Genomic DNA, 27,671 nt, shown 5'->3' with positions numbered 1-27,671 from the left:
AGAAAAAAAAAATATATTGAAATTATTAATTTAGTACTTCTATTTTTTATGTGACATTTTGAGTCTTGTCATATATCTTTAGGTGCCTTAACATGCAAATAAATTTTTAATTCTCCAAAAAATATATTAAAAGTGGTACGGCATTTTATCAATTATGCATTCAAAAAAAATATTGAATAAAATAAAATTTCTACTCCCTCTATCCCATTATACATGTCAATTTAAATTTCATGGAAAATTTATCACTTTTATAGAAAACATACTTTATAAAAATTTTGAAAATTTCCTTTTCATTAAAATTTAAATGCGAAATTTTTATTTATAATTTTCCTCCAAAAAAATAGAATATAAAAAAATATTTTTTTTATTCACCATAAAATACATGAAAAAAGTCAAAATAAAGGAAGAATATTTTCTACGTAGGCATGACAGTAATAAAACACGGAGACTAAAATTAAAGCAGGTTTAAGAGTGTACTTCGTAATTCGTACTTCTCCACCTTCAACAGTACTTTATTCACGAGGGTTTCTTGGGATTCTCAAAAACTCAAACCTAAGAAGAAGACAGAAAGATGAAAGATAAAAGATGAAATAAAAGACTGTCTAGTCTATACACACAGGCGATCCATGCAATTTCCCCGGCGTCACTTTCTGGTCAGTAGCGTTTTATTTTATTCCGATCTTTTTTTTTATTTTGTTTCACTTTCCCTTTTTCTGTGTATAGTTCTATTACATATGATGTTTGCTGTGTTTTCGTTGGGTGTTTCGAATTATATATCATAATCTTTGTTACTTAGGTAAGTTGTTCAACATGGATACATGTCTAAATGATAGACTTGGTAATATTTTAAAAATATAGAGTACTGTACATGTTTTAGGCCTAAAATTAGTGTCAAAATCTGCAACAGTTGTACAAGAGAGAGGGTCCATGTCTCAGTGTCTGTCCAACACGGGTACTCGAGGCACACCGAAGAGTCTAACTGTCTTAGGTAACATATTCATAATCGTATTATGTATATCCGATAATGGGTTTTTCTAGGGTGTACTCGTATAACCTTCCATTTATTGTTATTTTAATGGGAATATATAAGAGATTTTATTTTTTGATTTAGCTAATTTGTAAAAATATATTGTATTTTAAACTTTTTCATGAGTAACTTAAGGTAAAGAATTTTTTTTTGGACCATTCCTCGATTTGTGCGTGTCATCCTTGCGCTGGGGCCGTGCTAATCTTCTCTGCATCGTTCCAATTTTATTGGATGTCCCCAAGGGGACATTGTAGATTGTGGTGGAAGAGGTATATAAATGCTATATTGTCTATGCCCGTAACAGTGTGGGAGTTTGTGTCTAGTATACTGACCGAAACTTAGATGAACGTGAACCTAGGAATCTATTTAACCCTCGAAGCAGCCTTCTAGTCATTAACCATGACCGTGAACTGTGAAGCAGAGGGTAAACAATCTGGAGCGGTTTCCTTCAAGGTAGTGCGAAATCAGGTAGGACGATTCTTGAGTTGTGCAAACCTTTTGTGGAGGCAAAAATGTGATATCAATATATTCAGTCCATGGATTCGCTCCCGCCATTTTTGATTCCAGGACTATGTTACTGCTTGGAACTCAAACAGTGTAGAGTTTACAAGCAAGATGCCAGGACTGTGCAAAAAATTAATTTCCCATGGATTTACATGTATGTTTCTCGACCTGGTCTGTCTCCCAGTTGTCTGGTGCCAAGTGCTGTTCACATAAAAAATCGACATACTTTTGTTATTTTTGCACTTAAACCATCAGATAATATTTTTGGCAGAACAAACCATTAAACTTGAAAACATATGAAAGCGTTTCACCATACTTAACAAGATAATGATTTATGATCCATGTGTATATTATTGGTTGTAAATGCGTCGCATTTTTTATTTATCATTATATTAATGTAAAATATAGTAAGAAAATATTAAACAAATAATTTGAGCGTGCTGATGTTGATAGAGAAATATACGTCATAGTGCACTTCTGAGCTCTAGTAATAGAAACATGTTCTGCACATATACTCCTTTTGTCAAGTTGATCTCTAATATAATAGGAAGATTAAGTTCAATATGCTCTTGAATTTGATAAGTATACATGCATCATTGCATGTTGCCTAAGTAGTAGAAGAGTTGCTCGTTAGGCCTTAGAGTTGTAATGTGTTCTGATGATATTTTCCTTCAGTAAGTGGACTCAAGATTTCCTTCAATTCTTGTCTTTTGTTCCTGATTTCTGAATCTGATCTTTTGTACTTTTAGGAAAAGTTTCTCTAGTCGTTCACACAACTACAGAAGTGGAGGAAGATGGTAAAAAACTAGACATCGTTTAGTTTGAAATTTAAAACCATGTTAATTTCTCAATCTTCCTTGATGATAACTTTTATTTTAATTATTATTCCTGCAAATTAAAGATGAAAGAAAATAATATTATTTATCTTCCATTTTTAACTGGTCTTTAGGGAGTGGAATTTCATGAATCTGTTTGTGTTGCAAACTGCCAAGTTCACTACTCAATAAACCTATTAACTGACAATCATTTTACGTGAACCTGAATAGAACTGTAAAAATCAAGAACTGAATTCTTTGATGATTTTTGCAATCTTTTACAGTCTGATACCATTATGTGTTGTTAAAAGATATATTCACATTATAGACCGATCTCATGGCAAATGACACAGGGATTTTTATTAAAATTAAGGAATTCATCTATGTACCCAGGGCTTTTGATCAAGTGGCTATTATTGTAATTTGTAGTTCATTATGAGATATTCTTTCGGTCTTCATCTTAATTATTGAGACAGTTGAATTGTGCGTCCCAAAATTTCACCTACAAGAAATTGGTTTGGATAAATTCTTAAAGGCTAAAGCAGGTATAGAGAATAATAATAGTACAAACACTATCAGCTTCCTGTTTTATGAAGTTACAAAAGAAAAACACGTGTAAGATTTTAGTATTAGAAAATTAATATCATTTTTTTGATTAAAAAATCCATGGGAAAGTCATCTGTAATACTTCGGGTCAATCTTCTTTTAATATGAGTTTCCACTATATGTTCTTCTGGCAATCGTCTATTTTCAATTAAAGAAAAAATTAAAGCTGAATCTGTATGCACTCAGTAATTGACATCTTTCTAATTTTCATTCTGAAATGTAGGTATCACTTTTTAAAAGTATAATCTCCCCCAACCTCTTAGGTTTTGGAGTTGAGACGGGACATTCAAGCTGAGATGGGAATTAGCATTCGGTTGGTCCTGACATTCAAAGTTTGTTTCTTACATCCATTCAGTACAGGTATGGAGATCATTTCTTTGCTGCTGCTCTTGGGCTTGTAAAGATTAGTTATGTAATGATATAATTTATTATTATGCAATCAAAATCTGTTGTCTGATCAAATATGTTCTTACTGTAAGCCAACAGAGAAAAACATCAAATCTAGCCTTAAAACCTCATTTGAAACACAGACATTGCAGTTTGTTATAACTCTTACAATTTAACAAAAAAGATTTTTTGAGGAACACAAAATCTTCGAACCATATATTATTGCTGAGATATTTGATCTCACTCTTGCCAACTATGTGTGTAAAGTGAAATTATGGACTTAACAACTATGTGCGAAAACAACTTAACAATACAATGTGTATATGCTTGTCGTAATTGTGAAAATGAGTCTACTTTATATTTATCATTATATTAATGTGAATATAGTAAGAATATTTTTAAAAACAATTTGAGCGTGTTTACTTGATAAAACAATCTACATTATATCCCACAAACCACAGCAAATACTTGACTATAATTGCTGGGGCTGCGCGGACGCAAGCCCCCCTAACACAAATTATGATGTAGGCTCCACCACTTGGGTAGACCTTAGGAAGGCACCCTTACAAAGTGCAATGGAAGTTGCTTCTCTAGGCCATGGGACACAATGATCACCCATTGACCCCATCCAGGTAAGTTTGTTAGAATTCTTTTCTTTTACTCCATCGATGAGGGAAGCTTTGCAAGCAAATCACCTAATAATAATAATAATAATATTTTATAATAACAATACCATTTGCATCTTTTTGGCATCTGTTGAAAATTTTCAGTTATCTGTCCTAAATGCAAAGCATCAAATATCTAAATGTTTGAACTAATATCTTTCATCATTGGTCAAATGTTTACAGTTTTCCGGCCCAGTGAGTGGAGTTGCTTTTTTCTTACTCCGTCAATGTGGGAAGCTTTGAGAGCAAATCACCTAATAATACTATATTATAGTAAGAATACCATTTGGATCTTATTGACATATATTGAAAAATTGTCAGTTATCTGTCCTAAATGCAAAGCATGGAATATCTAAATGTTTGAACTAATTTCTTTCATCTTTGGGCAAATGTTTACAGTTTTTGAGTGGAATTGCTTTGCTTTGGATGACAGGCGCGAGTAAAGTTGGAACAGCATTGCTCCTCAAAAACATACACTCTCCATCGGGCTTATAGTTTTCGGAGTTGAGACGGAAAAAAGTTGAGATGGCAGCTGTGATGGTCTGTGTTTTTTCCGCAAAAGAGGTATGAAGCTCACTTCTCAACTGTAATATTATTATGCAAGTTAAATTGCTGGACTTCATACAAAATAGTTGTATACACAAGCTAGTGGATCAAAAAAAGATTTTCTTAATCATATATTTAGATGGTTATTTAACAGATAGTAAAAACATGTTTCCGCAAAAATAGGCAGGGAACTTTCAGACTATGTTTTGGTGGGGTGAGCCTGGCCCGAGCAGTAGTGCAGCACTTAGGCGACTCGTGAAGACCCCAATAGCAATCTATTGTGCCGGTCCTTCCCCCTTAATAATAAATTTAATATCGTGTGGACCATTGGCCCACTATGTTTTGGTGGGGTGAGCCTGGCCCGAGCAGTAGTGCAGCACTTGGGCGACTCTTGAAGACCCCAATAGCAATCTATTGTGCCGGTCCTTCCCCCTTAATAAATAAATTTAATATCGTGTGGACCATTGGCCCACATATCAGATATTAAACTGATAAGAACAGATACTACACTTGATCTTAGCCAAAAGGCCGAGAAAGGTATGCCTTGAAAGTTTGGCTGACTTTGTTTATAAGCCAAGCCGCACAACTCCCAACACAAAATATCTCGTTGTGTTACATGACTCCAGCCAGAAATCAGCAGGGTAGAGCTAAAGGACAGGGGAACTAAATTTGAGGATAAATAATTTCGAGTACAAATGTCCTGAAATACCCACATATTAATGCAAATCTCTGAAGATGTTTCAGAGGGTGGTAGCACAAAGAGGAGGCTCTCAGAAAAATATAGAACAAGGTGTTTTAGAAGTCAAAGTTCAGCAGGTCTTCCACGGGCTGCTCCCCTAACTGAACCGCAGAAACAACACAACCGATTTCCTAACTGCGTTATTTTTAGGCAAGCACCCTTTGCTTTTGTGACATGAGCTATGAACCAAAAAAGAGACACCCCCGAACATAGTAAAATGCAAAAAATCCAATATCATTAATTAATGAATTGAAACACATGCGTGTTCGTATCAAATCGCCAAAACACAAACACATCAAAATAGACTTAACAGCTATGCGAATAAAGTGAAATTATCACAACACTGAAGATGAACCAGTTTTGTAGAGCACTCAGGGATGTAGATACTCCTCATAGTCGGCAGATTGCATAATTTTCTTAGCTTGAATTGTTAGGGGAGATTTGGTTGCAAACTGCCAAGTTCACTACTCAGAAAACCTATTAACTGAACTTAGACAATCTTCTTATTCTTTTTTTTTTTTTTTTGAATATGAATAGAACAGTAAAAGAACTGAATTCTTTGATGATTTTTGCAATCTTTAACAGTCTGATACCATTATGTGTTTTTAAAAGATATATTCACGTATTATACTAATCTCATGTGGTGTTGCGGACACGGGGATTTTTATTAAAATTAAGGAATTCATCTCTGTACCCAGAGCTTTTGATAAAGTGGCTATTATTGTAGTACATTATGAGATATTCTTTCGGTCTTCATTTTAATTATCATCGAGACAGTTGAGTTGTGCATCCCGAAAATTCACCTACAAGAAATTGTTTTAGGTAAGTGCTTATAGCAGGTTTAGAGAATAATATCAGTACAAACACTATCAGTTCTGTTTTATGAAGTTGCAAAAGAAAAAAACCTGTAAGATCTTGGTATTAAAAAATTAAGACCTTTTCTTTAATTAAAAATCCGTGGGAAAGTCATATGTAATACTTCTGCTCCATCTTTGTTTATTATGAGTTTCCATGATATGTTATTCTGGCAGCTGTATATTTTTTAATCAAACAAAAAAATTAAAGCTGATTCTGTACACGTCAGTAATTGACAGCTTGCTAAATTTTATTCTGAGATGTAGGCATCACTTTCCAGAAGGCCAACCTTTCAAATTTTGGAATTGAGACAGGACCTACAAGTTGAGATGGGAATCAGCATTCGATTGGTCCTGACATTCAAAGTTTGTTTCGTACGTCCATATCAGGTATCGAGATCATTTCTTTGCTGCTGCTCTTGGGCTTATGAAGATTAATTATGTAATGATAATATATTATTATGCAATTAAGTCCGTTGCCTGATCAAATATGTTCTTAACTTCTTATTGTATGCCACATTGAACAACGGATTAAGTAAAATATGATGTACTGTTGTTTCAGTTTAAAAGCTCATTTGATGTGCTTTAAAGAAACCTAGAAAAAGAAGAAGGGGAAGGAGGGGGGGGAAGAAAAAATCAGTCTTCATAGAAAGCGCGTTTGTATTACATGTGGGGCGCTTGATTGAGAAATAATTTTAACCTTCGTGCTTTTCATCCTTGCACAAAGTCCTTGCTAATTTTTCAAGTGTCTCCGGCAGTAGCTTTGTAGGATTTTAGGTTTAGGACATTGACCGGAACTAAACCTAGGACTCTATGTAACTCTTGGAGCAAACCTTTTAGTCATTAACTATTAAATTGAAGCAATGGAGGGTGAACAAACTAAAGCGATTTCCTTTAAAGTAGTGATACATGTGTTCAGAGTCATAAGTAGCCCAAACCTTTTCCTAGGTTTGCTTGCATTTTTCCTCAACCTGGGGTGGGTGCGTCTTCGCAGTTGTTTAAGACCCTTTCATACAAAACAACTTAACAATACCATGTGTATACAAGTTTGGTCGTACTTGTTAAAATGAGCCTCATTTGTTATATTAATGTGAATATAGTAAAAATATATTAAAAAATGATTTGAGCATGTGAAGTTGATGAAACAATAGACATTATAGACAGTAATATTTTCTATATACCATCTATAAGTGTTCTCTAATTGCTGGACCATACATTATAGTTATATACACAATCTAGAACAAAAAAATATGTTCTTAATCATATATTTAGATGGTTATTTAGCAGATAATAAAAACATGTTTCCGCAAAAATAGGTAAGCAATTTTGAGACTATGTTTTGGTGGGGTGAGCCTGGCCCGAGCAGTAGTGCAGCACTTGGGCGACTCTCGAAGACCCCAATAGCAAGCTTTTGTGGTGGGCCTTCCCCCTTAAAAAATTAATTTAATATCGTGTGGACCATTGGCCCACATATCAGATATTATTAAACTGATAAGAACAGATACTACACTTGATCTTAGCCAAAAGGCTGAAAGTTTGGCTGACTTTGTTTATAAGCCGAGTTGGCACAACTCCCAACACAAAATATCTCGATGTGGTACACAACTCCAACCAGAAATCAGCAGGGTAGAGCTATAGGACAGGGGAACTAAATATGTGGATAAATAATTTCGAGTACAAATGTCCTGAAATACCCACATATTAATGCAAATCTCTGAAGATGTTTCGGAGGGTGGTAGCACAAAGAGGAGGCTCTCAGAAAAATATAGAACAAGGTGTTTTAGAAGTCAAAGTTCAGCAGGTCTTCCATGGGCTGCTCCCCTAACTGAGCCGCAGAAACAACACAACCGATTTCCTAACAGCGTTATTTTTAGGAAAGACCCTTTGCTTTTGTGATATGAGCTATGAACCAAAAGAAGAGCACCCACGAACATAGTAAAAGGCAGAAATTCAAATATCAATAATTAATGAATTGAAACACATGCGTGATCGTATCAAATTGCCAAAAGACAAACACATCAAATATAGAACTAACAACTATGCGAATAAAGTGAAATTATCACAACACTGAAGATGAACCAGTTTTGTAAAGCACTCGGGGATCCAGATACTCCTCTTAGTCGGCAGATTGCATAAAGTTCTTAGCTTGAATTGTTAGGGAGATCTGTGCAGAAACCCCCTCCAAAAATAGGCTTAGGCCATTGTAAGTGACGAGCACACGGTATTCTTTAGTAAAAGGCGAAAGAATAGTTTGCTTTGTGCTCATCGCATGGCTGCATTTTTTTATTTTTTATTAGAGAACAGAACAGTTCTTTCAATATGTGATGTTGTTGATGTGTCTGCGCTTATTCGTGCAATGTGGGATTTCTTTTCGAAGTCCTGAAAAGTTGAATAAGAGCAAGCAAACACAGTGAAAGGCAACCGATAGCTCTCTCCTTTTCAGGTCGGTGCTGCAGAACATGACGCGGGAGTCAATTTTATTATACTTGTAGTAATATTTTATAAGTAACTTGGTTTCTTTCTTTCTTTTTTCCTTTGACTGTGCGACCTGAAATTTCGGTATGCAGTATTGGCGAGGTTTCTGAACTTTTTCGCGATAACAAGTTATCTTTTCCTGTGTGAAATTAAGTTGAAGTTTGAACAGTAGCAGCTGCAAAGCTGTATCAGTCGGACAAGAAAATAAGGAAAAACACCAAGTTTGTATATATGTTAGGTATTTAAACCTTTTGTAACATGAACAGCTCTAGTGTTAGACCATGACCTCCGTACAGTAATAAACAAGTAAAAGCTCCCATAACCCCAGCAAATACTTCACTATAAAATTGTGGGGGGTGCGCGGACGCAAGCCCCCCTAACACAAATTTTTATAGTTGTGATTTTTTAGAAGTAACTTTGTTTTTTTTTTCCTCGACTGTCCGGCCTGAAACTTCGGTATGCAGTGTTGGCGAGGTTTCTGAACTTTTTAGCAATATCAATTTTTCTTTTCCTGTGAAAAATCAAGGTTAAGTTTGGACAGTAGCAGCTGCATAACCGTATCAATCAAGCTGTCAAAGGACCCAGAGCTTTTGATAAAGTGGCTATTATTGTAGTACATTATGAGATATTATTATGCAAGTTAAATGCTTTATGTAACCCTTTAAGTTGTGTCATTCTTAGAGATGTTCAGTCAACAAACCAACAAAGTTTTGTCATTCTTTCACTTAGCCATCAAATAATATTTTTTGTAGAAAACAACTTGACAATACCATGTGTATATATTTAGTGGTAATTGTGAAAATGAGCCTAACTGTTTTATTTTTCGTTATATTAATATGAATATAGTAAGAATATATCTAAAAAAAAATTAGTGTGTTAAGTTGATAAAACAATATACATTATAGAGTCTTTCTTTATTACTACGTCAAGAATAAAATTATTCTGGGTAACCTTTTCTCTATACCATCTATGAGAGTGACATTATCGTTATATTATATATGTTGCCGGTTGTTATAAATTTTCTTACGATATTTTAAGTGATGATAAAAACGTGTTCTACTAAAATAGACAAGAAAGGTTGAGACTATGTTCTGGTGGGGCGAGCCTGGCCCGAGCAGTAGTGCAGCACTTGGGCGACTTTCGAAGACCCCAATAACAAGCTATTGTGGCGGGCCTTCCCCCTTAAAAAATTAATTTAATATCGTGTGGACCATTGGCCCACATATCAGATATTAAACTGATAAGAACAGATACTACACTTGATCTTAGCCAAAAGGCCGAGAAAGGTATGCCTAGAATGTTTGGCAGGTTTTGTTTATAAGCCGAGCCCCACAACTCTCAACACAAAATAACTCGTGGTGGTATTATCAGCTTTCTGTTTTATGAAGCTACAAAAGACAAAAACGTGTATAATCTTAGTATTAGAAAATTAATACAATTTTTTAAATTAAAAAAATCCATGGGAAAGTCATCTGTAATACTTGGGGTCAATCTTCATCCAATATGAGTTTCCACAATATGTTCTTCTGGCAATCGTCTATTTTTTAATCAAAGAAAAACTTAAAGCTGAATCTGTACACACTAAGTAATTTAAATCTTTCTGATTTTCATTCTGAAATGTAGGTATCACTTTTTAAAAGTATAATCTCTTCAAACCTTTTTAACTTTTGGAGTTGAGACGGGACATTCAAGCTGAGATGGGAATTAGCATTCGAATGATCCTGATATTCAAAGTTTGTTTCGTACGTCCATTCAAATCAGGTATGGAGATCATTTCTTTGCTGCTGCTCTTGGGCTTATAAGATTAATTATGTAATGATAATATATTACTATGCAATTTAATCCGTTGCCTGATCTAATATGTTCTTACTGCAAGCAACAGAAAAAAAAACATCGAATTTAGCCTTAACAACTCATTTGAAACACAGACATTCCAGTTTGTTAAAACTCTTACAATTTAGCAAGACTTAAAAGATTTTTTCAGGAACACAAAATCTTCGAACCATATGTTATTGCTGAGATATTTGATTTCACTTAATATGGACTTGCCAACTATGCGAGTAAAGTGAAATGAAACCAACTTAACAATACCATATGTACATGCTTGGTCGTAAGTGAGAAAATGAGTCCAACTTTTTATTTATCATGATATTAATGTGAATATAGTAGGAATATTTTTAAAAATAATGTGAGCGTGTTAAGTTGTTAAAACAATATACATTATCATAAACCACAACAAATGCTTGACTATAATTGCGGGGCTGCGCGGACGCAAGCCCCCCTAACACAAATTATGATGTAGGTCCACCACTTGGGTAGACCTTAGGAACTTCCAAAGTGCAATGGAAGTTGCTTCCCTAGACCATGGGCCTCAATGATCACCCATTGATCCCATCCAGGTAAGTATGTTGTCAAGTAGGCCGTGCATCTCTATTTATACCTTTGTCAGAATTCTTTTGTTTTACTCCGTGGATGAGGGAAGCTTTGCGAGCAAATCACCTAATAATAATAATATATTATAATAACAATACCATTTGCATCTTATTGACACCTGTTTGTTGAAAAAATTTCAGTTATCAGTCCTAATTGCAAAGCATTGAATATGTAAATGTTTGAACTAATTTCTGTCATCGTTGGTCAAATGTTTACAGTTTCCGGCCTGGTGAGTGGAGTTGCTTTGCCTTGGATGACAGGCGCGAGAAAAGTTGGAACGGTGTAAACTCTTTACATGCAGCGTCGCTTCTCAAAAACATATGCTCTCCATCGAGCTTCTAGTTTTCGGAGTTGAGACTGGGGAAAGTTGAGATGGGAGCTGTGTTGGTCGGTGTTTTTTTCCGCAAAAGAGGTACGAAGATAAGTTCCCCACTGTATATTATTATGAGAGTTAAATGCTTTATGTAACCCTTCAAGTTGTGTCATTCTAAGAGATGTTCAGTCAACAAACCAACAAAGTTTTGTCATTCTTTCACTTAGCCATCAAATAATATTTTTGTAGAAAACAACTTGACAATACCATGTGTATATTTAGTGGTAATGGTGAAAATGAGCCTAACTGTTTTATTTTTCGTTATATTAATGTGAATATAGTAAGAATATATTTAAAGAAAATTAGCGTGTTAAGTTGATAAAAAAATATACATTATAGAGTCTTTCTTTATTACTAAGTTAAGAATAAAATTATTCTGGGTAACTTTTTCTCTATTCCATCTATGAGACTGACATTATCGTTATATTATATGTTGCCTGTTGTTATAAATTTTCTACGATATTTTAAGTGATGATAAAAACGTGTTCTACTAAAATAGACAAGCAAGGTTGAGACTATGTTTTGGTGGGGTGAGTCTGGCCCGAGCAGTAGTGCAGCACTTGGGCGACTCTCGAAAACCCCAATAGCAAGCTATTGTGGCGGGCCTTCCCCCTTAAAAAATTAATTTAATATCGTGTGGACCATTGGCCCACATATCAGATATTAAACTGATAAGAACAGATACTACACTTGATCTTAGCCAAAAGGCCGAGAAAGGTATGCCTAGAATGTTTGGCAGGTTTTGTTTATAAGCCGAGCCCCACAACTCTCAACACAAATAACTCGTGGTGGTATTATCAGCTTTCTGTTTATGAAGCTACAAAAGAAAAAAACGTGTATGATCTTAATATTAGAAAATTAATACCATTTTTTAAATTAAAAAATCTATGTGAAAGTCATCTGTAATACATGGGGTCAATCTTCATCCAATATGAGTTTCCACAATATGTTCTTCTGGCAATCGTCTATTTTTTATCAAAGAAAAACTTAAAGCTGAATCTGTACACACTCAGTAATTTAAATCTTTCTGATTTTCATTCTGAAATGTAGGTATCACTTTTTAAAAGTATAATCTCTTCAAACCTTTTAACAATTGGAGTTGAGACGGGACATTCAAGCTGAGATGGGAATTAGCATTCGATTGGTCCTGATATTCAAAGTTTGTTTCGTACGTCCATTCATATCAGGTATGCAGATCATTTCTTTGCTGCTGCTCTTGGGCTTATAAAAATAAATTATGTAATGATAATATATTACTATGCAATTAAATCCGTTGCCTGATCAAATATGTTGTTACTGCAATCCAACAGAAAAAAACATCGAATTTAGCCTTAACAACTCATTTGAAACACAGACATTCCATTTTGTTAAAACTCTTACAATTTAGCAAGATTTAAAAGATTTTTTGAGGAACAAAAAATCTTCGAACCATATGTTATTACTGAGATATTTGATTTCACTTAATATGGAGTTGCCAACTATGCGAGAAAAGTGAAATGATGGAGTTAACGCTATGTGAGAAACCACTTAACAATACCATATGTATATGCTTGGTCGTAAGAGAGAAAATGAGTCCAACTTTTTATTTATCATGATATAATGTGAATCTAGTAGGAATATTTTTAAAAATAATATGAGCGTGTTAAGTTGATTAAACAATATACATTATCATAAACCACAGCAAATGCTTGACTATAATTGCGGGGGCTGCGCGGACGCAAGCCCCTCTATCACAAATTATGATGTAGGCTCCACCACTTGGGGAGACCTTAGGAACTTCCAAAGTGCAATGGAAGTTGCTTCCCTAGGCCATGGGCCTCAATGATCACCCATTGACCCCATCCAGGTAAGTATGTTGTCAAGTAGGCCGTGCATCTCTATTTATACCTTTGTCAGAATTCTTTTCTTTTACTCCGTGGATGAGGGAAGCTTTGCGGGCAAATCACCTAATAATAATAATATATTATAATAACAATACCATTTGCATCTTATTGACACCTGTTTGTTGAAAAATTTTCAGTTATCTGTCCTAAATGCAAAGCATTGAATATCTAAATGTTGAACTAATTTCTTTCATCATTGGTCAAATGTTTACAGTTTCCGGCCCGGTGAGTGGAGTGCTTTGCCTTGGATGACAGGCGCGAGAAAAGTTGGAACGGTGTAAACTCTTTACATGCAGCGTCGCTCCTCAAAAACATATGCTATCCATCGAGCTTCTAGTTTTCGGAGTTGAGACTGGGGAAAGTTGAGATGGGAGCTGTGTTGGTCGGTGTTTTTTCCGCAAAGAGGTACGAAGATCAGTTCCCCACTGTATATTATTATGAGAGTTAAATGCTTTATGTAACCCTTTAAGTTGTGTCATTCTAAGAGATGTTCGTCAACAAACCAACAAAGTTTTGTCATTCTTCACTTAGCCATCAAATAATATTTTGTAGAAAACAACTTGACAATACCATGTGTATATATTAGTGGTAATTGTGAAAATGAGCCTAACTTTTTATTTTTCGTTATATTAATGTGAATATAGTAAGAATATATTTAAAAAAAATTAGCGTGTTAAGTTGATAAAACAATATACATTATAAAGTCTTTCTTTATTACTAGGTTAAGAATAAAATTATTCTGGGTAACTTTTTCTCTATACCATCTATGAGAGTGACATTATCGTTATATTATATGTTGCCTGTTGTTATAAATTTTCTTACGATATCTTAAGTGATGATAAAAACGTGTTCTACTAAAATAGACAAGCAAGGTTGAGACTGTTTTGGGTGGGGTGAGCCTGGCCCGAGCAGTAGTGCAGCACTTGGGCGACTCTCGAAAACCCCAATAGCAAGCTATTGTGGCGGGCCTTCCCCCTTAAAAAATTAATTTAATATCGTGTGGACCATTGGCCCACATATCAGATATTAAACTGATAAGAACAGATACTACACTTGATCTTAGCCAAAAGGCCGAGAAAGGTATGCCTAGAATGTTTGCAGGCTTTGTTTATAAGCCGAGCCCCACAACTCTCAACACAAAATAACTCGTGGTGGTATTATCAGCTTTCGTTTTATGAAGCTACAAAAGAAAAAAACGTGTATGATCTTAGTATTAGAAAATTAATACCATTTTTTAAATTAAAAAAATCCATGTGAAAGTCATTGTAATACATGGGGTCAATCTTCATCCGATATGAGTTTCCACAATATGTTCTTCTTGCAATCGTCTCTATTTTTATCAAAGAAAAACTTAAAGCTGAATCTGTACACACTCAGTAATTTAAATCTTTCTGATTTTATCTGAAATGTAGGTATCACTTTTTTAAAAGTATAATCTCTTCAAACCTTTTTAACTTTTGGAGTTGAGACGGGACATTCAAGCTGAAATGGGAATTAGCATTCGATTGGTCCTGATATTCAAAGTTTGTTCGTACGTCCATTCAAATCAGGTATGGAGATCATTTCTTTGCTGCTGCTCTTGGGCTTATAAAGATAAATTATGTAATGCAATATATTACTATGCAATTAAATCCGTTGCCTGATCAATATGTTGTTACTGCAAGCCAACAGAAAAAAAAATCGAATTTAGCCTTAACAACTCATTTGAAACACAGACATTCCAGTTTGTTAAACACTTACAATTACCAAGATTTAAAAGATTTTTTTGAGGAACAAAAAATCTTCGAACCATATGTTATTACTGAGATATTTGATTTCACTTAATATGGACTTGCTAATGGGAATATTAAATGATTTTATTTTTGATTAGCTAATTTGTAAAAATATATTGTATTTAAACTTTTCATAAGTAACTTAAGGTAAAGAATTTTTTTTTGGACCACTTCCTCGATTTGTGCGTGTCATCCTTGCGCTGGGGCCGTGCTATCTTCTTCGCTCGTTCCAATTTTATTGGATGTCCCAAGGGGACATTGTAGATTGTGGTGAAGAGGTATATAAATGCTATATTGTCTATGCCGTAACCGTGTGGGAGTTTGTGTCTAGTATACTGACCGACAATTAGATGAACTGAACCTAGGAATCTATTTAACCCTCGAAGCAGCCTTCTAGTCATTAACCATGACCGTGAAATGTGAGCAGAGGGTAAACAATCTGGAGCGGTTTCCTTCAAGGTAGTGCGAAATCAGGTAGGACGATTCTTGGTTGTGCAAACCTTTTGTTGGGCAAAAATGTGATATCAATATATTCAGTCCATGGATTCGCTCCCGCCCATTTTGATTTCCAGGACTATGTACTGCTTGGAACTCAAAAGTGTAGAGTTTACAAGCAGATGCCAGGACTGTGCAAAAATTAATTTCCCATGGATTTACTGTATGTTTCTCGACCTGGTCTGTCTCCCCGTTGTCTGGTGCCAAGTGCTGTTTCACATAAAAAATCGACATCTTTGTTATTTTTGCACTTAACCATCACTAATATTTTTGGCAGAACAAACCATTAAACTTGAAAACAAGAAAGCGTTTCACCATATTAAAAGATAATGATTTATGATCATTGTGATATTTGGTTGTAATGCGTCGCATTTTTATTTATCATTATATTAATGTAAAATATAGTAAGAAAATATTTAAAACACAATAATTTGAGCGTGCTGATGTGTAGAGAAATATACGCATAGTGCACTTCTGAGCTCTAGTAATAGAAACAGTTTCACACATATACTCCTTTTGTCAAGTTGCTCTCTAATATATAGGAAGATTAGTTCAATATGCCTTGAATTTGATAAGTATACATGCATCTGCATGTTGCCTAATGTAGTAGAAGAGTTGCTCTGTAGCCTTAGTTGTAATGTGTTCTGATGATATTTTCCTTCAGTAAGTGGACTCAAGATTTCCTTCAATTCTTGTCTTTTGTTCCTGATTTCTGAATCTGATCTTTTGTACTTTTAGGAAAAGTTCTCTAGTCGTTCACACAACTACAGAAGTGGAGGAAGATGGTAAAAAAACTAGACATCGTTTAGTTTGAAAATTTAAAACCATGTTAATTTCTCAATCTTCCTGATGATAACTTTTATTTAATTATTATTCCTGCAAATAAAGATGAAAGAAAATAAATTATTTAGCTTCCCTTTTAACTGGTCTTTAGGAGGGGAATTTCAGTGAATCTGTTTGTGTTGCAAACTGCCACAGTTCACTACTCACTAAACCTATAACTGACAATCATTTTACGTGAAACCTGAATAGAACTGTAAAAATAAGAACGAATTCTTTGATGATTTTGCAATCTTTTTACAGTCTGATACCATTATTGTGTTGTTTAAAAAGATATATTCACATTATAGGACCGATCTCATGGCAAATGACACAGGGATTTTTATTAAATTAAGGAATTCATCTATTGTACCCAGGGTTTTGATCAAGTGGCTATTATTGTATTTGTAGTTCATTATGAGATTCTTTCGGTCTTCATCTTAATTTTGAGACAGTTGAATGTGCGTCCCAAAATTTCACCCTACAAAGAAATTGTTTGGATAAATTTCTTAAAGGCTAAAGCAAGGTATAGAGAATAATAATAGTACAAACACTATCAGCTTCTCTGTTTTATGAAGTACAAAAAGAAAAACACGTGTAAGATTTTAGTATTAGAAAATTAATATCAATTTTTTGATTAAAAACCATGGGAAAGTCATCTGTAATACTCGGGTCAATCTTCTTTTAATATGAGTTTCACTATTTCTTCTGGCAATCGTCTATTTTCAATTAAGAAAAAATTAAAGCTGAATCTGTATGCACTCGTAATGACATCTTTCTAATTTTCATTCTGAATGTAGTATCACTTTTTAAAAGTTAATCTCCCCCAACCTCTTAGGTTTTGAGGTTGAGACGGGACATTCAAGCTGAGATGGGAAATTAGCATCGGTTGGTCCTGACATTCAAAGTTTGTTTCTTACATCCATTCAGTACAGGTATGGAGATTTTCTTTGCTGCTGCTCTTGGCTTGTAAAGATTAGTTATGTATGATATAATTATTATTATGCAATCAAATCTGTTGTTGATCAAATATGGTTCTTACTGTAAGCCCACAGAGAAAAACATCAAATCTAGCCTAAAACCTCATTTGAAACACAGACATTCAGTTTGTTTCTAACTTACAATTTAACAAAAAGTTTTTTGAGGAACACAAAATCTTCGAACCCTATATATTGCTGAGTATTTGATCTCACTCTTGCCAACTATGTGTGTAAGTGAAACTTATGGACTTAACAACTATGGCGAAAACAACTTAACCATACATGTGTATATGCTTGTGTAATTGTGAATGAGCTACTTTATATTTATCATTATATAATGTGATAAGTAAGAATATTTTTAAAAACAATTGAGCGTGTTTACTTGATAAACAATCTACATTATATCCCACAAACCACAGCAATACTTGACTATAATTGCTGGGGCTGCGCGGACGCAAGCCCCCCTAACACAAATTATTTAGTAGGCTCCACCACTTGGGTAGACCTTAGGAAGGCACCCTTACACAGTGCAATGGAAGTTGCTTCTCTAGGCCATGGGACCAATGATCACCCATTGACCCATCCAGGTATAGTTTGTTAGAATTCTTTTCTTTTACTCCATCGATGAGGGAAGCTTGCAAGCAAATCACCTAATAATAATAATAATAATATTTTATAATAACAATACCATTTGCATCTTTTGCATCTGTTGAAATTTTCAGTTATCTGTCCTAAATGCAAAGCATCAAACTATCTAAATGTTTGAACTAATCATCTTCTCATTGGTCAAATGTTTACAGTTTTCCGGCCCGTGAGTGGAGTTGCTTTTTCTTACTCCGTCATGTGGGGAAGCTTTGAGAGCAAATCACCTAATAATACTATATTATAGTAAGAATACCATTGGATTTATTGACTATATTGAAAAATTGTCAGTATCTGTTCCTAAATGCAAAGCATGGAATATCTAAATGTTTGAACTAATTTCTTTCATCTTTGGGCAATGTTTACGTTTTGCGGGTGGAATTGCTTGCTTTGGATGACAGGCGCGAGTAAAGTTGGAACAGCATTGCTCCTCAAAACATACACTCTCCATCGGGCTTATAGTTTTCGGAGTTGAGACGGAAAAAAGTTGAGATGGACGCTGTGATGGTCTGTGTTTTTCCCAAAAGAGGTATGAAGCTCCTTCTCAACTGTACAATTATTATGCAGTTAAATTGCTGGACTTCATACAAAATAGTTGTATACCACAAGCTAGTGGATCAAAAAAAGATTTTCTTATCATATATTTAGATGGTTATTTAACAGATAGTAAAAACATGTTCCGCAAAATAGGCAGGAACTTTCAGACTATGTTTGTGGGGTGAGCCTGGCCCGAGCATGTGCAGCGACTTAGGCGACTCGTGAAGAACCCCAATAAATCTATTGTGCCGGTCTTCCCCCTTAATAATAAATTTAATATCGTGTGGACCATGGCCCACTATGTTTTGGTGGGGTGAGCTGGCCCGAGCAGTAGTGCAGCACTTGGGCGACTCTTGAAGACCACCATAGCATCTATTGTGCCGGTCCTTCCCCCTTAATAATAAATTTAAATATCGTGTGGACCATGGCCCACATATCAGATATTAAACTGATAAGAACAGTACTACACTTGATCTTAGCCAAAAGGCGAGAAAGTATGCCTTGAAAGTTTGGCTGACTTTGTTATAAGCCAAGCCGCACAACTCCCAACACAAAATATCTCGTTGTGTTACATGACTCAGCCAGAAATCAGAGGGTAGAGCTAAAGGACAGGGAACTAAATTGAGGATAAATAATTTCGAGTACAACATGTCCGAATACCCAAATATTAATTGCAAAATCTGAAGATGTTCAGAGGGTGGTAGCCCACAAAGAGAGGTCTCAGAAAAATATAGAACAAGGTGTTTTAGAAGTCAAAAGTTCAGCAGGTCTTCCACGGGCTGCTCCCCTAACTGAACCGCAGAAACAACACAAACGATTTCCTAACTGCGTTATTTTTAGGCAAGCACCCTTTGCTTTTGTGACATGAGCTATGAACCAAAAAAAGAGACACCCCCCGAACATGAAAATGCAAAAAATCCAATATCATTAATTACTGAATTGAAACATGCGTGTTCGTATCAAATCGCCAAACACAAACACATCAAAATAGACTTAACAGCTTGCCGAATAAAGTGAATTATCACAACACTGAAGATTGAACAGTTTTGAGAGCCTCAGGGATGTAGATACTCCTCATAGTCGGCAGATTGCATAATTTTCTTAGCTGATTGTTAGGGGAGATTTGGTTGCAAACTGCCAGTTCACTACTCAGAAACCTTTCAAACTGAACGTAGACAATCTCTTATTTTTTTTTTTTTTTTGATATTGAATAGAACAGTAAAAGAACTGAATTCTTTGATGATTTTTGCAACTTAACAGTCTGTACCATATGTGTTTTTAAAAGATATATTCACGTATTATACTAATCTCATGTGTGTTGCGGCACCCGGGATTTTTTTAAAATTAAGGAATTCATCTCTGTACCAGAGCTTTTGATAAAGTGGCTATTATTGTAGTACATTATGAGATTCTTTCGGTCTCATTTTAATTATCATCGGACAGTTGAGTTGTGCATCCCGCAAATTCACCTACAGAAAATTGTTTTAGGTAAGTGCTTATAGCAGGTTTAGGAGAATAATTCAGTACAAACACTATCAGTTTCTGTTTTGAAGTTGCAAAGAAAAAAACCTGTAAGATCTTGGTATTAAAAAATTAAGGACCTTTTCTTAATTAAAAATCCGTGGGAAAGTCATATGTAATACTTCTGCTCCCATCTTTGTTTATTATGAGTTTCCATATGTTATTCTGGCAGCGTGTATATTTTTTAATCAAACAAAAAAATTAAAGACTGATTCTGTACACGTCAGTAATTGACAGCTTGTAAATTTTATTCTGAGATGTAGGCCATCACTTTCCAGAAGGCAACCTTTCAAATTTTGGAATTGAGACAGGACCTACAAGTTGAGAGGGATCAGCATTCGTTGGTCCTGACATTCAAATTTGTTCGTACGTCCATATCAGGGTTCGAGGATCATTTCTTTGCTGCTGCTCTTGGCTTATGAGATTTATTATGTATAATGATAATATATTATTATGCAATTAAGTCCGTTGCCTGATCAAATATGTTCTTAAACTTCTTATGTATGCCACATTGACAACGGGATTAAGTAAAATATTGATGTACTGTTGTTTCAGCTTTAAAAGCTCATTTGGTGTGCTTTAAAGAAACCTAGAAAAAGAAAGGGGAAGGAGGGGGGAGGAAGAAAAATCAGTTCATAGAAAGGCTTGTATTACAGTGGGGGCGCTTGATTGAGAAATAATTTTTAACCTTCGTGCTTTTCATCTTGCACAAAGTCCTTGCTAATTTTTCAAGTGTCCTCCGGCAGAGCTTTGTAGGAAGGATTTTAGGTTTAGGGACATTGACCGGAACAAACCTAGGACCTCTATGTAACTCTTGGAGCAAACCTTTTAGTCATTAACTATTAAATTGAAGCAATGGAGGTGAACAAACTAAAGCGATTTCCTTTAAAGTGTGATATGTGTTCAGAGTCATAAGAAGTAGCCCAAACCTTTTCCTAGGTTTGCTTGCATTTTTCCTCAACCTGGGGTGGGTGCGGCTTCGCAGTTGTTTAAGACCCGTTCATACAAAACAACTCTTAACAATACCATGTGTATACACGTTTGGTCGTACTTGTAAAATGGAGCCTCATTTGTTATATTTATGTGAATAGTTATAAAAATATATTAAAAAATGATTTGAGCATGTGAAGTTGAGGATGAAAACAATAGACATTATAGACATAATATTTTCTATATACCATCTATAAGTGTTCTCTAATTGCTGGACCATACATTATAGTTATATACACAATCTAGACACAAAAAATATGTTCTTAATCCTATATTTAGATGGTTATTTAGCAGATAATAAAAACATGTTTCCGCAAAAATAGGTAAGCAATTTTGAGACTATGTTTTTGGTGTGGGGCCTGGCCCGAGCAGTAGTGCAGCACTGGGGCGCACTCTCGAAGACCCCAATAGCAAGCTTTTGTGTGGGCCTTCCCCTTAAAAAATTAATTTAATATGTGTGGACCATTGCCCACATATCAGATATTATAAACTGATAAGAAACAGATACTACAACTTGATCTTAGCCAAAAGGCTGAAAGTTTGGCTGACTTTGTTTATAAGCCGAGTTGGCACAACTCCCAACACAAAATAATCTCGATGTGGTTACACAACTCCAACCAGAAATCAGCAGGGTAGAGCTATAGGACAGGGGAACTAAATATGTGGATAATAATTTCGAGTACAATGTCCTGAAATACCCACATATTAATGCAAATCTCTGAAGATGTTTCTCGAGGGTGGTAGCACAAAGAGGAGGCTCTCAGAAAATATAGAACAAGGTGTTTTAGAAGTCAAAGTTTCAGCAGGTCTTCCCTGGGCTGCTCCCCTAACTGGCCGCAAAACAACACAACCGATTTCCTAACAGCGTTTTTTTTTAGGAAAGACCCTTTGCTTTTGTGATTGAGCTATGAACAAAGAAGAGCACCCACGAACATAGTAAAGAGCAGAATTCAATATCAATAATTAATGAATTGAAACACATGCGTGATCGTATCAAATTGCCAAGACAAACACATCAAAATATAGAACTAAAACTATGCGATAAAAGTGAAATTATCACAACACTGAAGATGAACCCAGTTTTGTAAAGCCTCGGGATCCCAGATACTCCCCTTAGTCGGCAGATTGCATAAAGTTCTTAGCTTGAATTGTTAGGGAGATCTGTGCAGAAACCCCCTCCAAAATAGGCTTAGGCCATTGTAAGTGACGAGCACACGGTATTCTTTAGTAAAAGGCGAAGAATATTGCTTTGTGCTCATCGCTGGCTGCTTTTTTTTATTTTTTTATTAGAGAACAGAACAGTTCTTTCAATATGTGATTTGTTGATGTGTCGCGCTTATTCGTGCAATGTGGGATTTCTTTTCGAAGTCCTGAAAAGTTGAATAAGAGCAAGCAAACACAGTGAAAGGCAACCGATAGCTCTCTCCTTTTCAGGCGGTGCTGCAGAACATGACGCGGGAGTCATTTTATTATACTTGTAGTAATATTTTATAAGTAATTGGTTCTTTCTTTCTTTTTCCTTGGACTGTGCGACTGAATTTCGGTATGCAGTATTGGCGAGGTTTCTGACTTTTTCGCGATAACAAGTATCTTTCCTGTGTGAAATTAAAGTTGAAGTTTGAACAGTAGCAGCTGCAAAGCTGTATCAGTCGACAAGAAAATAAGGAAAAACACCAAGTTGTATATATGTTAGGTTATTTAAACTTTTGAAACATGAAACGCTCTAGTGTTAACATGACCTCGTACAGTAATAAACAGTAAAGCTCCCATAACCCCAGCAAATACTTCACTATAAATTTGGGGGGTGGGGGTCGCGGACGCAAGCCCCCTACACAATTTTTATAGTTGTGATTTTTTAGAAGTAACTTTGTTTTTTTTTCCACTGTCCGGCTGAAACTTCGGTATGCAGTGTTGGCGAGGTTTCTGAACTTTTTAGAATATCAATTTTTCTTTTCCTGTGAAAAATCAAGTTAAGTTTGGACAGTAGCGCTGCATAACCGTATCAATCAAGCTGTCAAAGGACCCAGAGCTTTTGATAAAGTGGCTATTCGTAGTACAGTATGAGATATTATTATGCAAGTTAAATGCTTTATGTAACCTCTTTAAGTGTGTCATTCTTAGAGATGTTCAGTCAACAAACCAACAAGTTTTGTCATTCTTTCACTAGCCATCAATAATATTTTTGTAGAAAACAACTTGACAATACATGTGTATATATTTAGTGGGTAATATGTGAAAATGAGCCTAACTGTTTTATTTTTCGTATATAATATGAATAATAGTAAGAATATCTCTTAAAAAAATTAGTGTGTTAAGTTGATTAACACAAATACTTTATAGAGTCTTTTCTTATACGACGTCAGAATAAAATTATTCTGGGTAACCTTTTCTCTATACCATGCTATGAGACGTGTCATTATCTTATATTATATATGTTGCCGGTGTTGTGTATAAATTTTCTTACGATATTTTAAGTGATGTAAAAACGTGTTCTACTAAAATAGACAAGAAAGGTGAGACTATGTTCTGGGTGGGGCGAGGCCTGGCCGAGCAGTAGTGCTAGCAACTGGGCGACTTTCGAAGACCCCATAACAAGCTATTGTGGCGGGCCTTCCCCTTAAAAAATTAATTTATATCGTTGGACCATTGGCCCACATATCAGATATTAAACTGATAAGAACAGATACTACACTTGATCTTAGCCAAAGGCCGAGAAAGGTATGCCTAGAATGTTTTGCAGGTTTGTTTATAAGCCGAGCCCCACAACTCTCAACACAAAATAACTCGTGGTGGTATTATCAGCTTTCTGTGTTTTATGAAGCTACAAAAGACAAAAACGTGTGTATTTCAGTATTAGAAATTAATACAATTTTTTAATTAAAAATCCATGGGAAAGTCATCTGTATACTTGGGGTCATCTTCATCCAATATGAGTTTCCACAATATGTTTTCTGGCAATCGTCTATTTTTTAATCAAAGAAAAACTTAAAGGCCTTCACACACTAAGTAATTAAATCTTTCTGATTTCATTCTGAAATGTAGGTATCACTTTTAAAAGTATAATCTCTTCAACCTTTTTAACTTTTGGGTTGAGACGGGACATTCAAGCTGAGATGGAATTAGCATTCGAATGATCCTGATATTCAAAGTTTGTTTCGTACGTCCATTCAAGATCAGGTAGGAGATCATTTCTTTGCTGCTGGCGCTGGGGCTATATAAGATGAATTAGGAATGATAATATATTACGAGCAATTTAATCCGTTGCCTGATCTAATATGTGTCTTACTGCAAGCAACAGAAAAAAAAACATCGAATTTAGCCTTAACAACTCATTTGAAACACAGACATTCCAGTTTGTTAAAACTCTTACAATTTAGCAAGACTTAAAAGATTTTTCAGGAACACAAAATCTCGAACCATATGTTATTGCTGAGATATTTGATTTCACTTAATATGGACTTTGCCAACTTGCTAGGCGAGTAAAGTGAAATTGAAACCAACTTAACAATACCATATGTACATGCTTGGTCGTAAGTGAGAAATGAGTCCAACTTTTATGTATTGATATAATGTGAATGATGGAAAATATAATATTTTTACAAAATAATGGGAGCGGTTGTTAAGTTGTTAACAATATACATTATCATAACACAACAAATGCTTGACTATAATTGCGGGGCTGCGCGGACGCAAGCCCCCCTAACACAATTATGTGTTAGGTCCACCACTTGGGTAGACCTTAGGAACTTCCAAAGTGCAATGGACAGTTGCTTCCTAGACATGGGCCTCAATGATCACCCATTGATCCATCCCTGTAAGTATGTGGTCAAGTCGGCCGTGCCTCTCTTTTATACCTTTGTCAGAATTCTTTTGTTTTACTCCGTGGATGAGGGAAGCTTTTGCGAGCAAATCACTAATATATAAGTATATTAATAACAATACCATTGCATCTTATTGACACCTGTTTGTTGAAAAAATTTCAGTTATCAGTCCTAATTGCAAGCATTGATATGTAAATGTTTGAACTAATTTTCTGTCATCGTGGTCAAATGTTTACAGTTCCAGGCCTGGTGAGTGGAGTTGCTTGCCTTGGATGACAGGCGCGAGAAAGTTGGAACGGTGTATGGAAATCTTTACATGCAGCGTCGCTTCTCAAAAACATATGCTCTCCATCGAGCTTCTAGTTTTCGGAGTTGAGACTGGGGGAAAGTTGAGATGGGAGCTGTGTTGGTCGGTGTTTTTTCCGCAAAAGAGGTACGAAGATAAGTTCCCCACTGTATATTATTATGAGAGTGTAAATGCGTTAATGTAACCTTCAGGTGTGTCGTTCTAAGAGATGTTCAGTCAACAAACCAACAAAGTTTTGTCATTCTTTCACTTAGCCATCAAATAATATTTTTGTGAAAACAACTTGACAATACCATGTGTATATTTAGTGGGTATGGTGATAAACTGAGCCGAACTGTTTTATTTTTCGTATATTAATGTGAATATAGTAAGACTATATTAAGAAAGTAGCGTGTTAAGTTGAAAAAAAATATTACCTTATAGAGTCTTTCTTTTTACTAAGTTAGAATAAAATTATTCTGGGTAACTTTTTCTCTATTCCATCTATGAGACTGACATTATCGTTATATTATATGTTGCCTGTTGTTTTATAAATTTTCTACGATATTTAAGTGTGATAAAAAACGTGTTCTACTAAAATACAAGAAGGTGGAATATGTTTTGGTGGGGTGAGTCTGGCCCAGCAGTAGTGCAGCACTTTGGGCGACTCTCGAAACCCCAATAGAAGCTATTGTGGCGGGCCTTCCCCTTAAAAAATTAATTTAATATCTGTGGACCATTGGCCCAATATCAGATTATTGATAAGAACAGATACTACACTTGATCTTAGCCAAAAGGCCGAGAAAAGGTATGCCTAGAATGTTTGGCAGGTTTTGTTTTAGCCGAGCCCACACAACTCATCACACACAAAAAATAACTCGTGTTGGTATTATCAGCTTTCTGTTTTTTATGAAGCTACAAAGAAAAAACAACGTTTGTATGTATCTATATTAGAAAATTAATACCATTTTTAAATCTAAAAAATCATGTGAAAGTCATCCTGTAATACAGGGGTCAATCTTATCCGATAAGGTTTTCCACAATATGTTCTTTCTGGCATCGCTCTATGTTTTTATCAAGAAACTTTAAAGCTGAATCTGTACACATCTAGTAATTTTAAATCTTTCTGATTTTTCTTCTGAAGTAAGGTATCACTTTTTAAACGTATAATCTTTCAAAACTTTTTAAACAATTGGAGTTGAGACGGGGGACATTCCAAGCTTGAGAGGGAATTAGCCTTCGCATTGGCTCCTGATATTCAAAGTTGTTTCGGACGTCCATTATATGCAGGTATGCAAGATCATTTCTTTGCTGCTGCCTTGGGCTATTAAAATTAAACTGGTTTTATTTTGAACCGACCAAATGCTCCACTCCGACTCACGGAAAGGAGTCTGGCTGAAGCCTGAAGGAAAGTCATGTGTTATCCACACCCATCTAGCACATACGGCTTGCTGTTTGTTACCTACTCTGCTAATAGAGGTTTCCTTTAACTTTTGTCACTCCCCTTCCTTGACTAGTAGCTGTGGAAGATTTTAGTGAAAAATAAGTTCAGCTGTCCGATATTCAATCGGACTGAGAGCCTTTGGACTACTTAGCCGTAACTGGTACAAGGCTAAATCTTATTTGTGCGTGTTTGTGTGCATCGTGTTACTGTATCTTGTTGTTATGTCATGTATTGCACAAATATATTAGAAGCATCAACTATCACCACAATGCCTGTATGTATGAGCATATTGGTAAGTTATATTGCAATGTTATCAAGTTCTTCTAAAACTTTCTATGATCAACTTTTCTTGAGAATACTTTCTTATCTGAGTATGAATTATTGTTTTGCTGCATGGGTTTGTGGTTACTTCAACTGAGCATAGCTTCTGGTCATTCCAGGGACTAGTAATTGTCTTTGCTACTTGCTAGGTTTTGTTTCTTCAAGTTGCTGCACTCCAGTCTTCACCATAGTAAACATGCCAGCCAAATATTAACTGAAACATCTCGGATTTGTATTTGGATAATATTGAACCCTTATGAGTTGAATTTGCGAGTTTATAACCGATAACCCTGTCTTCCTAGTTCAAGACTTCGTTACTTTTTAGTGGTATATGTAGGACCATTTGGATCTGAATTATTTTGATTTTATGATTTGATATGTTTCTTATGATCTTACCGACTTTTACATTTGGGATCTGAGTTGGAAATTAGGATAGAGAAAATAATACTCTCCAGCTGAGGGATATAACAAAGAAAGAGAGAAATGAAGAGAACCAAACAATTATATTCATAATGACAAAAAAAAATAATATTCATAATTTTCTCTCAAAGATGGGACGATAAGTTCTCAAAATAAGATCTTCCTTCAATAAGATAAAAGGCACGGTTAGAGAATTATCGAAATAATTTATTACTTTATAATCCGATTTTTCTTTATTAAGAAACAAAAACAAATCTAACCGTGCCAATCTGATATCATCTTTGTCAAGCAATTGAACTAAATTCAAATTTGAGTT

At 35.2% G+C, this 27,671-nt stretch overlaps 1 long non-coding RNA gene, 14 other non-coding genes and 4 pseudogenes across 21 annotated transcripts; 1 reads left to right on the top strand and 18 right to left on the bottom strand.

The window, feature by feature from the left end:
• Positions 1–456: 456 nt before the first annotated feature.
• On the top strand, positions 457–13,542 carry LOC135149138 (uncharacterized). Of its 7 annotated transcripts, none has more exons than XR_010287279.1 (10): positions 457–653; positions 908–988; positions 2,281–2,328; positions 3,176–3,312; positions 3,868–3,971; positions 4,188–4,277; positions 4,404–4,568; positions 6,411–6,533; positions 10,242–10,379; positions 11,270–11,445. It is a non-coding gene; the product is annotated as an uncharacterized LOC135149138 (long non-coding RNA). The 7 variants fall into 7 exon arrangements; XR_010287280.1 differs by lacking the exons at positions 457–653; positions 908–988 and adding exons at positions 1,161–1,495; positions 1,595–1,685; XR_010287276.1 differs by lacking the exon at positions 908–988.
• On the bottom strand, positions 1,166–1,274 carry LOC135149856 (U6 spliceosomal RNA; annotated as a pseudogene).
• Positions 3,821–3,979, bottom strand: LOC135149794 (U1 spliceosomal RNA). Its single transcript, XR_010288009.1, has one exon. It is a non-coding gene; the product is annotated as a U1 spliceosomal RNA (small nuclear RNA).
• LOC135149842 (U2 spliceosomal RNA) lies at positions 4,896–5,091 on the bottom strand. The gene has a single exon (XR_010288051.1). It is a non-coding gene; the product is annotated as a U2 spliceosomal RNA (small nuclear RNA).
• On the bottom strand, positions 7,486–7,680 carry LOC135149846 (U2 spliceosomal RNA). Its single transcript, XR_010288055.1, has one exon. It is a non-coding gene; the product is annotated as a U2 spliceosomal RNA (small nuclear RNA).
• On the bottom strand, positions 8,303–8,418 carry LOC135149852 (U5 spliceosomal RNA). Its single transcript, XR_010288060.1, has one exon. It is a non-coding gene; the product is annotated as a U5 spliceosomal RNA (small nuclear RNA).
• LOC135149840 (U2 spliceosomal RNA) lies at positions 9,713–9,908 on the bottom strand. The gene has a single exon (XR_010288049.1). It is a non-coding gene; the product is annotated as a U2 spliceosomal RNA (small nuclear RNA).
• Positions 10,873–11,025, bottom strand: LOC135149816 (U1 spliceosomal RNA). The gene has a single exon (XR_010288031.1). It is a non-coding gene; the product is annotated as a U1 spliceosomal RNA (small nuclear RNA).
• LOC135149836 (U2 spliceosomal RNA) lies at positions 11,950–12,145 on the bottom strand. The gene has a single exon (XR_010288045.1). It is a non-coding gene; the product is annotated as a U2 spliceosomal RNA (small nuclear RNA).
• Positions 13,125–13,278, bottom strand: LOC135149832 (U1 spliceosomal RNA). The gene has a single exon (XR_010288041.1). It is a non-coding gene; the product is annotated as a U1 spliceosomal RNA (small nuclear RNA).
• A 653-nt stretch (positions 13,543–14,195) lies between the features above and the next one.
• On the bottom strand, positions 14,196–14,391 carry LOC135149834 (U2 spliceosomal RNA). Its single transcript, XR_010288043.1, has one exon. It is a non-coding gene; the product is annotated as a U2 spliceosomal RNA (small nuclear RNA).
• An 838-nt stretch (positions 14,392–15,229) lies between these two features.
• LOC135149857 (U6 spliceosomal RNA) lies at positions 15,230–15,336 on the bottom strand. The gene has a single exon (XR_010288062.1). It is a non-coding gene; the product is annotated as a U6 spliceosomal RNA (small nuclear RNA).
• A 2,475-nt stretch (positions 15,337–17,811) lies between these two features.
• On the bottom strand, positions 17,812–17,969 carry LOC135149828 (U1 spliceosomal RNA). Its single transcript, XR_010288038.1, has one exon. It is a non-coding gene; the product is annotated as a U1 spliceosomal RNA (small nuclear RNA).
• An 891-nt stretch (positions 17,970–18,860) lies between these two features.
• Positions 18,861–19,050, bottom strand: LOC135149847 (U2 spliceosomal RNA). Its single transcript, XR_010288056.1, has one exon. It is a non-coding gene; the product is annotated as a U2 spliceosomal RNA (small nuclear RNA).
• A 2,360-nt stretch (positions 19,051–21,410) lies between these two features.
• Positions 21,411–21,604, bottom strand: LOC135149850 (U2 spliceosomal RNA). Its single transcript, XR_010288058.1, has one exon. It is a non-coding gene; the product is annotated as a U2 spliceosomal RNA (small nuclear RNA).
• A 615-nt stretch (positions 21,605–22,219) lies between these two features.
• Positions 22,220–22,330, bottom strand: LOC135149853 (U5 spliceosomal RNA; annotated as a pseudogene).
• A 1,264-nt stretch (positions 22,331–23,594) lies between these two features.
• On the bottom strand, positions 23,595–23,785 carry LOC135149848 (U2 spliceosomal RNA). The gene has a single exon (XR_010288057.1). It is a non-coding gene; the product is annotated as a U2 spliceosomal RNA (small nuclear RNA).
• Positions 23,786–24,735: 950 nt separating this feature from the next.
• LOC135149829 (U1 spliceosomal RNA) lies at positions 24,736–24,885 on the bottom strand (annotated as a pseudogene).
• Positions 24,886–25,794: 909 nt separating this feature from the next.
• Positions 25,795–25,980, bottom strand: LOC135149849 (U2 spliceosomal RNA; annotated as a pseudogene).
• Positions 25,981–27,671: the final 1,691 nt, after the last annotated feature.

Source organism: Daucus carota, chromosome 9 (assembly GCF_001625215.2).
Source record: "Daucus carota subsp. sativus chromosome 9, DH1 v3.0, whole genome shotgun sequence".
NCBI classification, from domain to species: Eukaryota; Viridiplantae; Streptophyta; class Magnoliopsida; order Apiales; family Apiaceae; genus Daucus; species Daucus carota.
This window is presented reverse-complemented; position numbering and strand designations above follow the sequence as displayed.